Source organism: Arachis duranensis, chromosome 4 (assembly GCF_000817695.3).
Source record: "Arachis duranensis cultivar V14167 chromosome 4, aradu.V14167.gnm2.J7QH, whole genome shotgun sequence".
NCBI classification, from domain to species: domain Eukaryota; kingdom Viridiplantae; phylum Streptophyta; class Magnoliopsida; order Fabales; family Fabaceae; genus Arachis; species Arachis duranensis.
The window spans coordinates 121,854,702-121,867,110 of record NC_029775.3 but is presented as its reverse complement, the minus strand read 5'-3'; positions in this window follow the sequence as shown (position 1 = coordinate 121,867,110).

Here is a 12,409-nt window from a genome sequence, read left to right as displayed (position 1 = left end):
TGTATGAGTTAATTCTCCAAATAGCCGATTTATAATACAATTTAGTCCTTAAATTTTTAATTAATTTAAATTATATTTTAAAATTTTAATTTGTGTCTTAAATTGACTTTTTCAACGTTTTTTATTACCAAAAAATTAATTTAACAATTTTAAATGATACTGTACGATTTAATGATATGACCAAATTNAAATATAAAATAATTTATTTATAACCTACTTTAATATAGTTATTTATTGTTTAAAATATTTTATAAAAAAAACTTAAACTATTTATCCAAAGTGAACCTTAAACTAACTTTAGAGTTTAGAGATTACACAAATAATTACTTTGATAAAGTCTTAGTTGAATGATATTAAATTCATAATGGATATTTTTAAGTAACTAAACTCCATAAATTACAACTATACTTTTCAAAAAATAATTTGTTAGCCATTTATAGTTATATATTTAAAATTACTTTTGTAACATTTTGTTTCGGTCCAGCCCAGTTGGCCCACTGTCCGAACCCAAGCGACTGGCCGACTCGACGGAAACACGAAACTCGAATCGGGAGGCGACCCGAACCGCCACCTCCCTTCCCATGAGGCACCTGACAGCTGGGGAAGGAAGTTTCCTGGAAGGTGGGTCTGCTCCCGTAGGACCCGCCCTAGTGTAGACTATATAAGGGGAGGGCCCTACCCCTCTCCAGAGGTACGTCACCTAACTCTCACTTTTTCTGCCACCTTGTACGGATTCTGACTAGAGCGTCGGAATCTCTTTTGCAGGTGGCTCCCCTCTCACCACTTCGTCAGCCCGGGAGATCCTCGAGCACCCTTCCTCTCCCTTCAACGTCAGCCCAAGAGGTCCAATCCCATACCAGCGACCCGGATCCAGGTCCCCTGTCACCCCCGTGTATCCAGCACATCTGACCCGTTTAGGAACCCTCCGAACATTGGCGCCGTCTGTGGGGACCTGGCCTGAATGGACTTTCTGTTCGGTCCGGTGGAAAGGCAAGAGGGAGGCGAGCCGTGCATATAGGAGAACGCTCACCGAACCAGTAGAGTGGCATCCTTGGCTTCCTCCTGCGAACGCACGAGATTCCCCTCACACGGGGATGAGCTTCCCTCCCGTTCTCGGGAAAGACGTCCTTTCGGAGGAACGGGAAGCGACAACGCGAGAATAATGCAGGAGTTGCACCACAGGGTGTAAAACCTTGAGAGGGAGCTGGCGACCAGGGAGTGCTACCAGCCCGGCCCAAGTCAACCTCGTTCCCGGTCTCCTCAAAAGAGAGGGAAAACCCGAAGAAGAAGCCCCCGGAAGACGCACGCCAGGCGTACACTGGGCTCTCAATCCCCTCGACCCGCACGGAGTCGAAGGGCCAAGGGGAAAGCAGGGAAATATTGAGGAGAAGACAAGACCTCATAATCTACACTCAGCCCTTAACGAGACACGCTGAGAAAGAAGACCAAGGAGAGAGCAGGGAGAGGCCGAGAAGGCGACGAAACCCCATAATCATGGGAGCAACCCCTTTTCACTGCTCCATTATCGAGGTCCGGCTACCGAAACATTTCTACAAGCCAACGGACATTAGATACGATGGAACCCAGGATCCTCAAGAACACCTAACGGCCTTTGAGGTCAGGATGAACCTGGAGGGTGTGGGCGACAAGGTGAGATGTCGCGCCTTTCCCGTGACCCTGGCTGTACCGGCAATCCGATGGATCAATGCACTCCCTCAAGGGTCCAAGACGACTTTCGCGGACATAACCTGTGGCTTTCTAGCACAATTTACCACGCGCATTGCGAAGGCCAAGCACCCGATCAACCTTCTAGGGGTGACCCAAAGAAACGGGGAACCGACCAGGAAGTATCTTGACAGGTTCAACGACGAATGCCTAGAGATTGATGACCGACTCGGTGGCCAGCCAGTGTCTGACAAACGGGCTGTTGAATGAAGACTTCAAAAAATACCTCACTACCAAACATGTGTGGACCATGCCAAAAATTCAGAATGTGGTGAGAGAATACATCAACGACGAGGAGGTCAGCCAAGTGGTGGCGGCCAACAAACGGTAACTCGCCCATCTTCCTACCCGCCAGCCCGAAAACCGGGAAAGGCCCAAGGAGGACTCCAAGGACAGAGGGTCGACTAAACCCTTTAAACCATTCCCCCGAATTGGAAAATTCATGAACTATATCCCTCTGACGGCCCTGATCACTGAGGTATACCAACAGATAGCTGACAAAGGCATCTTGTCGAAACCTCGCCAGCATAAGGACAAAAATTGGCAGAAACAATAATCTCTACTGTGACTACCTCAAAGGTTTTGGCCATAAAACCCAAGATTGCTTTGACTTGAAGGACGCTTTGGAACAGGCAATTCGTGAAGGCAAACTAGAGGAGTTCTCACAGTTCATAAGAGAACCCAGGAGGTGAGAATGCGACCGATCTGATGATGACAGAAGCAGTGTTGTGAAGCCAAGGCAAGAGCCCGAAGAAGACAATAACCGCGGTCTCACTATCGTGAATGTCGTAGTCGGAAGAGACATAGCACCGAGATCAAAGTTAGAAGTCTCGGCAGAAAAGAAAGACGCCAAGATTCTGGCCGTATCATCAATTAATCATGGACCTTCCCCCAAGAGAACCCCAAGGATATCATTCAGACCAGAGGGCCAATGGTTCCACGACATCCCGGAGAACCCTCCCATGGTAATCATGGCAAGAGTGGGAACATGTTTGGTCAAGCGAATTCTCGTTGACACCGGCGCCGACTCCAACATTATGTTTTGAAACGTGTTTGATGCCCTGGGCTTCCGAGAAACCGACTTAAAAACTCATCAGCACGGGGTGGTCGCCCTAGGAGATAATTTTATAAAGCCTGACGGGCATAGTTGTCAGAACCGAACCGGTGATCGAACCGGTGAGGTTACTGGGTCACTGGGTTACTGGTTCAACCGGTGGGTCACTGGTCGAACCGGTTAACCCGGTATAATTAAATAATTATATAAAATTTAATTATTTTTTAATTATAAATACTTTTATTTAATGTTTATAAAAATAATTATCATTTTTAAATTTTAATATTTTATTAATTAATTTATATTTATTGTATTATTCTATTATTATAAATAAAAACTTACATACAGTTAATTTTCATATGAAGTTGATATTTAAAATAGTTAGATGATTTGACAAGTTTAACTAAATATTATCTAATGATTTTAAACTATCAACTTAATATAAAGACAACTGCATGTGAGTTTTTACCTATTATTATATACTATAAGAATTTATTGAATATATATATATATTAACAAAATTTATAGTTAAATAAAATATAATTGATTTAAAAATGAGTGACTTTAAAATTAAAATTAATTGAATATAAATAAAATAAGAAATTACTATATGTATTATAATTTGAATATATAATGGCAAGAAGCAATGTAGCTTGGTGGCATGACTGTCTTTCCTGCAACCTTGGAGTTAGGAGTTCGAACCCCTTGGCTATCATTTTGGAAAATTTTCCAAAGAACACAAAGACTTGACACTTGGCACGCTGTAGTATATGGAGAGCATGGTGTTCTTGCAGAACCCAGCTTCTCGGGATTGATCAAAGCCAGGAACCAGCAACTTCACTTGCGCTTTGATCGCCTCCTCGGTGGCCCCAATGGCATTCCGAGCATGCTTCACAGTCTCTTTATTTTTCTTCTTCAGTTCGGTGGCCTCAGCTTTAGCGGCGACGAGATGGCATCATCGCGCTCTTTCTCCAATTCCTTCACCTAACCTTGGGCAACGTTGAGCTGACCTTTTAGAGTGAGCTCTCACTCGGTAAGTCGGGCGACTGTTGCGTTGGAAGTCTTCACTTTCTCCTCAGAAGTAGCCAGTTGTGCCTGCAGTGACTTCACTTCGAGTTTTAACTTCTCCTAGGAATTGATGGCCGACTGAAGCTTACCCTCTAGAGTCTGAGCCCCAGCCAAGACGGGTTCTGCTTTCCTTGCTATAGTGGCAGCACCAAGCAAGGTGCGATATACCTACTTGGCTTGGGAGGCAAGATCCCCACCGAGAAAGAAGTCCTCTGTGCCGAGTAGGAGTTGGGAGTCAATAAAGTTCCCAGCATCGAAGTTCTTCTCCATCACGGTGAGAACTCCCTCAGGGCTCGAGGTCGGTTTCCTTTTCCTCGGATTATCAACGACGACGACCTCGGGCCCCGCCCCCTCTTCCTCGACCTCTAGTCGGGGAGTCGGACCGGTGCTTGTACTGATCACCTCCCCTTAGGGAGGTTGGGATTGTACTTCAACAATAGGGGAAAGCAGCGCCTCGTTGGCATGAGTGGTGGAGCTATCATCGCTGTCCCCAGGAAGGAACATAGAAAACAATGTGTCAAGTCCAATCTGCTCGCCAGCCATTTACACTAAAACAAGGAAACACGTAAGAGCTCGTTAAGCGAGATGCTGAATAAATAAATAAGTTGAGCATTAGAAATCAAGAAGCTACGACCAGCCGACTACTCACCTATGTAACCCATACCCATCTCGCGATCACCCACAAGAAGGTGAGGGTTAACGTTATTTTTGCCAAAAAGAGCCAACAGTACGTCAGCAACCTTTTTATTCTGTTGGGTCAGGCCTTTGTAAGTCACCTTTGTGAATGCATTGGCTCCGTCTCCAAAGCTCCAGTAAGTTGGGATGCAACGTTCTCCCTCCAAAGTTAACTAGAAGGGATGCTGACCTTCGACAGGTTGCACTTTAAAGTACTTTTCTTTGAAACCATGAAAATAGTCTTCGAACAAGCCGAAAATCCGTCTACCCTGGGACGCCCAGAAAGACATGTATCTTTTCTTGGCTCTCCCTTCCTTGGAGGGATTCGTTAAGAAAAAAAACCACAAGAAGACCTCCACTGAGACCGGTAGTTTGAGATATTCCCAGATCATCTCGAAGCATCGGATGGAGGCCCAACTGTTTGGGTTTAGTTGTGACGGTGCCACATCACATCAGTTCAGTAGCGCCATTTGGAAGGGTGAGAATGGGATGTGAACCCCCAAGCTGGTGAACATCACCTTGTACACCCAGATGCAATCAGTGACCAAAGGGTGTTTAGGTTAAGGTGGCATATTTGTTCTCGGTCTGTCGGAACGAATACGTCGTAGTGATCCTCCTCGGGACCTTCCCCGCACAACCAGTCAGTTTGACAGAACTCCATGAGCTCCTCCAGAGTTATTCGCGAAGGAGTATCCTTCACATCTGATGTCACACAGGCATACTGATGCGTGAGCATCTTCTATATCTTTTTCTAGTAAATTTGCATTCAAATTGTTGAGTTTAATCAAGATTTAATTACCTTTAGCCACTATGAATGCTACTTTAAGTTGTTTTTAATTTTTGTTTATTTCAGGTAGTATTTGGATAGATTTGACGGAGTTTTGTAGCAGAAAAGGAAGAAAGTGAATGATGTTGTCAACTCTGACCTCCTTGCACTCAAACAAAAATAACTTGAGCTACAGAAGTCCAATTGACGTGATTATAGCGACATTGGAAAGCTAACTTACAGAGATTTCCAACGATGTTTAATAGTATACCCTTTTTCCATTTCACTCTGCCTACGCTGAACTTGAGCTTTCTCAAGTTCAGCGTGGAGTCCAATGCATAAAGGAAGAAGCACACATCATCCACGCTGAACTTGAGAATTTCCAAGTTCAGCGTGGACTCAGCACAAAAGGGACACACTGCCTCATCCACGCTGAACTTGAGAATTTCCAAGTTCAGCGTGGATCCTAATAATCCACATGGTCCCCACGCTCCACTTGAAGGCCTACGAAGATTATTATTTATTCTGATTAAGCTTTAAAATTATTTTAAAGATGAAAAGATATTATTTTATTTTTAGGAAATATGTTTTACATTAATCAGGATTAGATATAAAAGGGAAAAGAATCAGCCCTTCGGGCTCTTCTCATCTCTTCTCTTCTACCTCATTCCGCAATTTACAGTTTACTTGAATCTTAGTTTTTCTCTCTGAACCATAAGCAACTAAACCTCCAATGTTAAGGTTAGGAGCTCTGTCTATTGTATGGATTGATAATATTACTTTTCTATCTTAATTCATGTAATGATTTATAATTCAAGAATTGTTTTTGTTCTTTATTTTATGAATCTGGATTGAATAGAAGTATGACCTAGGTTCTAATTGAGTTCTTGTATAACTTGGAAAAGCTCTTTACTTGAACAACAGCTTGAAAATATATTCTCCTAAATTTTTAATTATCTAGACTTAATGGGATACGTGACATATAATCCTCTTATATTTGGGTAATTAGGATTTTTGTGGCATATAAACTACAATTGAACTTCACCCTCTAATTGGAATTAAGTGACCAAGGAATTGGCGGTTGATGAATTTTAGAGGAGACTAAAAAGGTCTAAGGAATTAGGGTTTAGTCACATATAGTTTGCCATGAATTAAATCTTGCATGATTAAAATAGTTAGTAAGAAAAGTCAATCCAAAAAATAGATATCTCTCAAGCCTTAATTGTTTCTCCATATATTATTCACAACTTTTTTACTGCTTGCCTTCTGATATCCTGAATTTACTGTTTAATGCTTTAAACTCTCAAACACCATTTTCTTCTTATCTAACTAAGTAAATTAATCAACCATTATTTCTTAGTCCATCAATCCTCGTAGGATCGACCCTCATTCACTTGAGGTACTACTTGGTACGACCCGGTGCACTTGTCGGTTAATTTGTGGTTAGAAATTCCGCACCACATACCAGTCTACATGAGCCCTCACAACAGGACGCTATGCCATACCTACAGTGGGGGCACCACTTAGTCAATGAGTTTGGTAGGACGGAAAACCGGGTAAGCCGGAACTAGCACTACGCGTCACAATAAGCCTATCTACAGTTAGGCAAAGGATGTAAACAAAAACTAAAAATATAGTAGTAACCCCCCTAAAAGCCTAACTAACAGCGGCGTAATCCAAGTGAAAAGGCATACACAACCTATGAACTACAAAGACGAAGCAGTAGCAACAATGACAATGGCAGCATTCAACCATTTGAGATAAGGAAAGGGATGCTTACCAGGAAAATTGTCACCAGGAAATGTTGGGAAAAATCTGAAGGGGTGCAGTTGAATTGGAAGTGGACCAAGGCAATGGAATACAGAGAGGTTGAGAGGAAAGAGGATAAGGAGAAGTGCAGGAGTGACTCAGGAATGGGAAGATGGAACGCGAAAGTGGGGAAAGAAGATGAAAACTGGGGAATAATTGCCACTACTGGAAAGCGCGGAAGTCAGGGGTCAAATAGACTTTTCTCCAAGCTTTCAAATCAGTCATAATGACATTAAATGCCAAACGCAAAGAACGAGGCGACGCATGACGCTCCCCCGAAACGGACGAAACCCACTCGCGCGTAAAGGGCACGCCCCTATCACGAGCGGCCGACTCAGCGAGCACCCAACCGAGGAGAAGGTAGAATGGAACACGCCAACAACGGCACTCACGACCATAGCTGGCACGTTGGGGGCAATGTTTCGGCCCGACCCAGCTGGCCCACTGCCCGGACCCGAACGACTAGCCGACCCGATGGAAACACGAAACTCGAACCAGGAGGCGACCCAAACCGCCACCTCCCCTCCCATGAGACACCTGACAGCTGGGGAAGGAAATTTTCTGAAAGGTGGGTCTGCTCCCATGGGACCCGTCCTAGTGTAGACTATATAAGGAGAAGGCCCTACCCCTCTCCAGAAGTACGTCACCTAACCCTCACTTTTTCTGCCACCTTGTATGGATTCTAACTTGAGTATCGGAATCCATTTTACAGGTAGCTCCCCCCTCACCACTTCATCAGCCTAGGAGATCCTCAAACACCTTTCCTCTCCCTTCAATGTCAGCTCGAGAAGTCCAATCCCACGCCAACTACCCAAATCTAAGTCTCCTATCATCCCATGTATCCAATACATTTGACCCATTCAAAAACCCTTCGAACATATTTATTAAATATTTATTTGACTCCGTGCGTGTCATTCTAGTAGGATTAATTTGTGACATAATAATCATGGAGTTTTCATTCAACGATCAAAGTAGTTCATAAGTTCTAAATTCTTATTAATAATTAAGTCAATCAAGTGATTAATCAATGATATTATAAAAGGTTCACGTTGTTCTTCGTATCTGGTTTGAGAGACTAATTTAAATATTATTTCTATTTTTCAATTAATTTTAAAAACATTCTGTGCTATTAAACTTTAATTTTACGTCAAAGTAACTAAACAAATTTTAATGTTTGTTGTAACAAACTGGTTATGTGGTTATGCATGTTAATAATTTTGTTAATTATTTTTTTATTAAAATTATAAAACTACATATTTCTATTTTTATTTTAGTAACAATATTATTTGTTTATATTTATATTTTTTATTAACAACTGAACAAAAATATCCCAAAAAAATAAATTACACAATTATTATTTTAAAAAATATAATTTCAACCGAATCTGCAAAAATAAAAAAAGAAAAATACAGGAAGACAAAAAAAATAACAATTATATTATAAATTATATCAAACATATTATTTATATACTAAAATTAGTCACTAAAATCAATCACTAATATATTTATGTATAAATACGTGTGTGATTTAATTTATTTTCAATATGTATTTATATTCTAACATATATTTTATATTAGTGGTTGACTTTAATGATTAATTTTAGTATATACATAACATAATCTTATTATATACATGTAAGGCTAATTTATCTGTACAAGAATTTATTTCTCTTATTCATTGTAGTCCAATTTTTATTTTAATGTAGATGGCTAAAACCAAAGATTTCCAAAAATAAAGATCAATTGAATTTTAAAAGCACAGCTATCAATTACTTTTGAGTCAAATTGCATCTCCACCTAAGTGAATTTCATATTTAGCACCAGATCCAATTTCAAAAAGATACTCCAGAGCTCAGCAAATGTCATTGTACAAGTACTTATGAGCACTGTAGGTTGCTAAGAATTATTCTTTAGAGTAAACGATAAATAAGTTTTTGATTTTTTTTGCAGATATTTTTGTCCTAAAAGATTGAAAAATACTTTCATGTTTTTGACTTTTCTAAAACGTGAATAAATTTATCTTTTCGTTGAAATGATTTTGTTAGACCTGACGGAAAAGTCTAACGTGATTTTCATAGCGCTGATTTGATCGTTACGGGAGCCCACATTGCACGTAACTTTTAAAAAAGGAAATATTAGTCCTTCGACACCAAAATGATACCGTTTCACCAAAGACCCTCCAGACACACTCTAATCCCCTTGCGTAATACCCATAACACCCATTTAACCTGCTCCCTCAAAGTTCCATAAATCTGCAACTGCAAAACCGTAAAGCATGAGAAATGACCACAACTTCAAGTTTCATTATCTCCTCAGTCAACAAAAAAGATCAATTACAAGTTATTTAAGCAACAGAATAACAATGGCACACTAATGAATTATGTATTTCAATAAAATATAATACTAAAATCTAACAGCAGCTACATTCATTATAGCTCTCGAAAAAATTGAAGCCCAAAAATGAAGAGCAAGTAATTCCAAACCTGTTCTATATCCCTCTCAACAAGACCAACTTTCTGATGATCAGCCATTCAAGTTGTAATAATACGTGCTTTCAAAAAATAAATCCAATATCCATTTGAATAACATCTCAAATCAAAACAAACAACACCGTAAACTAACCTCGAGTCTATGCCCATAAAATTATAGTTGAAGATACACCGCTATAAAATTCATGTTACCATGTGGACCACTAGTAGCATTGGCACTTAGACATTTCATCTCTCAACTTGTAACAAAACAACCAAGTGACTATACTTCACCATGCTCTCTTGAAGTTCGTCCTATCTCACCGGTAGCCACCATATGGCTGTTAGGCATAACTATCCAGACCCATCATGGGTTTATTATAGTTACCCGGCATGTTAGATTCGGGAGGCATTCCCATAGGGGGTTGCATTTGGACTCCTTGCTCCATTACCCATTCCCAGAGGGATGCCCATGCCTATTGATGGATTAATGCCTCTGTAGCCTCCCATCCCCATTCCAGTACTAAGGCCATTGTTCATTCCTATTCCCATTCCCATAGCAGCACGCGGACTGTTGTTCATGCCTATGCCCATACCCATACCCATTCTAGAACTCATCATAATATTCTGAGGAGTCTTGAGAGCAGTGGCACCAGTCTGGCCTATACCTGAACCTTCTCCCATCGCTTTACCTATAGTCACAGTTGATGTTACAGTCATAGTGGTAGGCTTCTCCATTCTCTTCTCCTTCCTATTTATGAAATCAAAGTGGTGGATTGAGGAGGCGATGAATGGTTGAAGGGTGACCGCCGGAATCGACGGCAAGGCGTGTGAGGTCCAAGACGGGCTGCGGCGGCCACCAGATGAGGCAATCATCTTCCTTTCTACCGTTGGAACCAATGAACGTAGCGGAGAAGAGCTTTCGGCGATAAGACTCTGGGGAGAAAGGAATGAGGAATTTGAAGCATGAATTGAGGTCACGTGCAACAAGAAGATCGACGGTTAAAGATTGAGATTTGAAAGAAAGAAGAGACAATAAGTCAGAGAGTTTGGCTTTGGGGGTGAAACGGCGTATTGCAGAAGGGAATTAAAGTGTGTTTGGAGAGGAGGAGGTGAAACAGCGTCGTTTTGGTGCATAGGGATTAATATGTCCTATTTTCAAAAGTTCAAAGCCACGTGTCATCCCGTAACGGACAGGTCAGCGTTACGGAGTCACGTCAGACTTTTCTGTCGGGTCTAACGGAGTGACTTCAACGGAAGGATAAATTTGTTCACGTTTTAAAAAGGTTAGGGACATGAATATATTTTTCAATCTTTAGGGACGAAAATGTCTACAGAAAAAAGGTTAGGGACCTATTTATCTTTTACTCTATTCTTTATGATCCCTGAAAAGTTTTTCACAGGCTGTCTTTTGATCTTTTATCATAGAATTATCTGAATTAAGTTTAATAGACGAGAATTTTGAAAAATAGATAATGCACCTATTTCTCCGTAAAGTTACCTACCCTCCTCTTATCAGAGATAACTTAGCTTGGAATCAGGTGGTGGTCTTTAACCAACTAGAGAGTTAGTTATTTCATAAATTTTATCCTCAACAAAGACTTTATTTCTTTTAAAAATGAACTCGTTCCGACAAAACTATAGTGAATTTATAGTAGTGCCAGTAAAAAGGAGAGATCACAAGATCTTTTGTTGTAAGAATGAGAGGATAAATTCACCGATAATCAAGAGACTAGGAATAAAATAAAAAAGTTATCCGAACTCAATCTTTTATCTATATTCTTTTACATTCTATATATAATTTTGTAATTACAGAAAACATAAAGCAAAAATTCAGACAAAAATCCACAAATATTATATAAATTATACAGAGTCACATATCTTCTAAAATAGAGTTCATTAGTTAGTAACGTCTCTTTAGTAATATTAACAAAAATTTTAAATTCTTTAAGGTGTTTCAAACCCTCAAATTTTAGAGTAAAACTCGGCATTATTATTTTTGGAGTTGAAGTAGAGACTACAATTTTATTTAATAGTAAAGAAATTATTGGAATTCGAAAGCCACGTAACTATATTCTCTCCCAAACATGATATTTTTCCAAGATTTTTTTTTTTTTTTTTTTTTTTTTTACACAACACACACTCGTATATATACTACTACTAGCGTAGGTTTTAATTTATATTACTCATTGAGGATTTTAACTTGAGTGCAGCTCTCAATAAAGCAGATGACATCATCTATCCCGGATTTTTAAGACAAAATAAATTGTCAATCCTCTCTCAAAATATCTATAATATGCTCTAAATTTTATTTATTTTCAGTAATATAATTACAAACTCTCTTATTAAGCATGTCTTCAATAATATCACTTTGAACAAATCAGTTAGTGTTATTACTATAAATAACTCTCTAAATTAGAAATGTCTTACTACTTATTTATTATTTTAAAGTAATTAAATATTATTATTTATTACATATCTGTCCAAAACGTGTATATTACATCTTTTCAAATAGTCTAAATGTTATAGGTGAGTCTAATAATTGGTTAATTCTGATTTTTTTTAAGGTTTGGTTCACGAATAATTTTTAACATTTAATAAAGAAAGACAATATTATTAAATTTTGTTATCATCGATATGCAACCAAAATTATTTTACAAAATATTTTTCTAATATAAATATGTCAAGGACATTTGATAAGACATTTAAATGTTTAATATAAAAAAATTATTAAAAATCAAAGAACAAATATTTAAATTAATTTTTAATGAATCTTAAATTAAACACTGAATAAATTATTATTTTTTTTTAAATTTTTAAAAATTATTCATGTTATACAAATTAG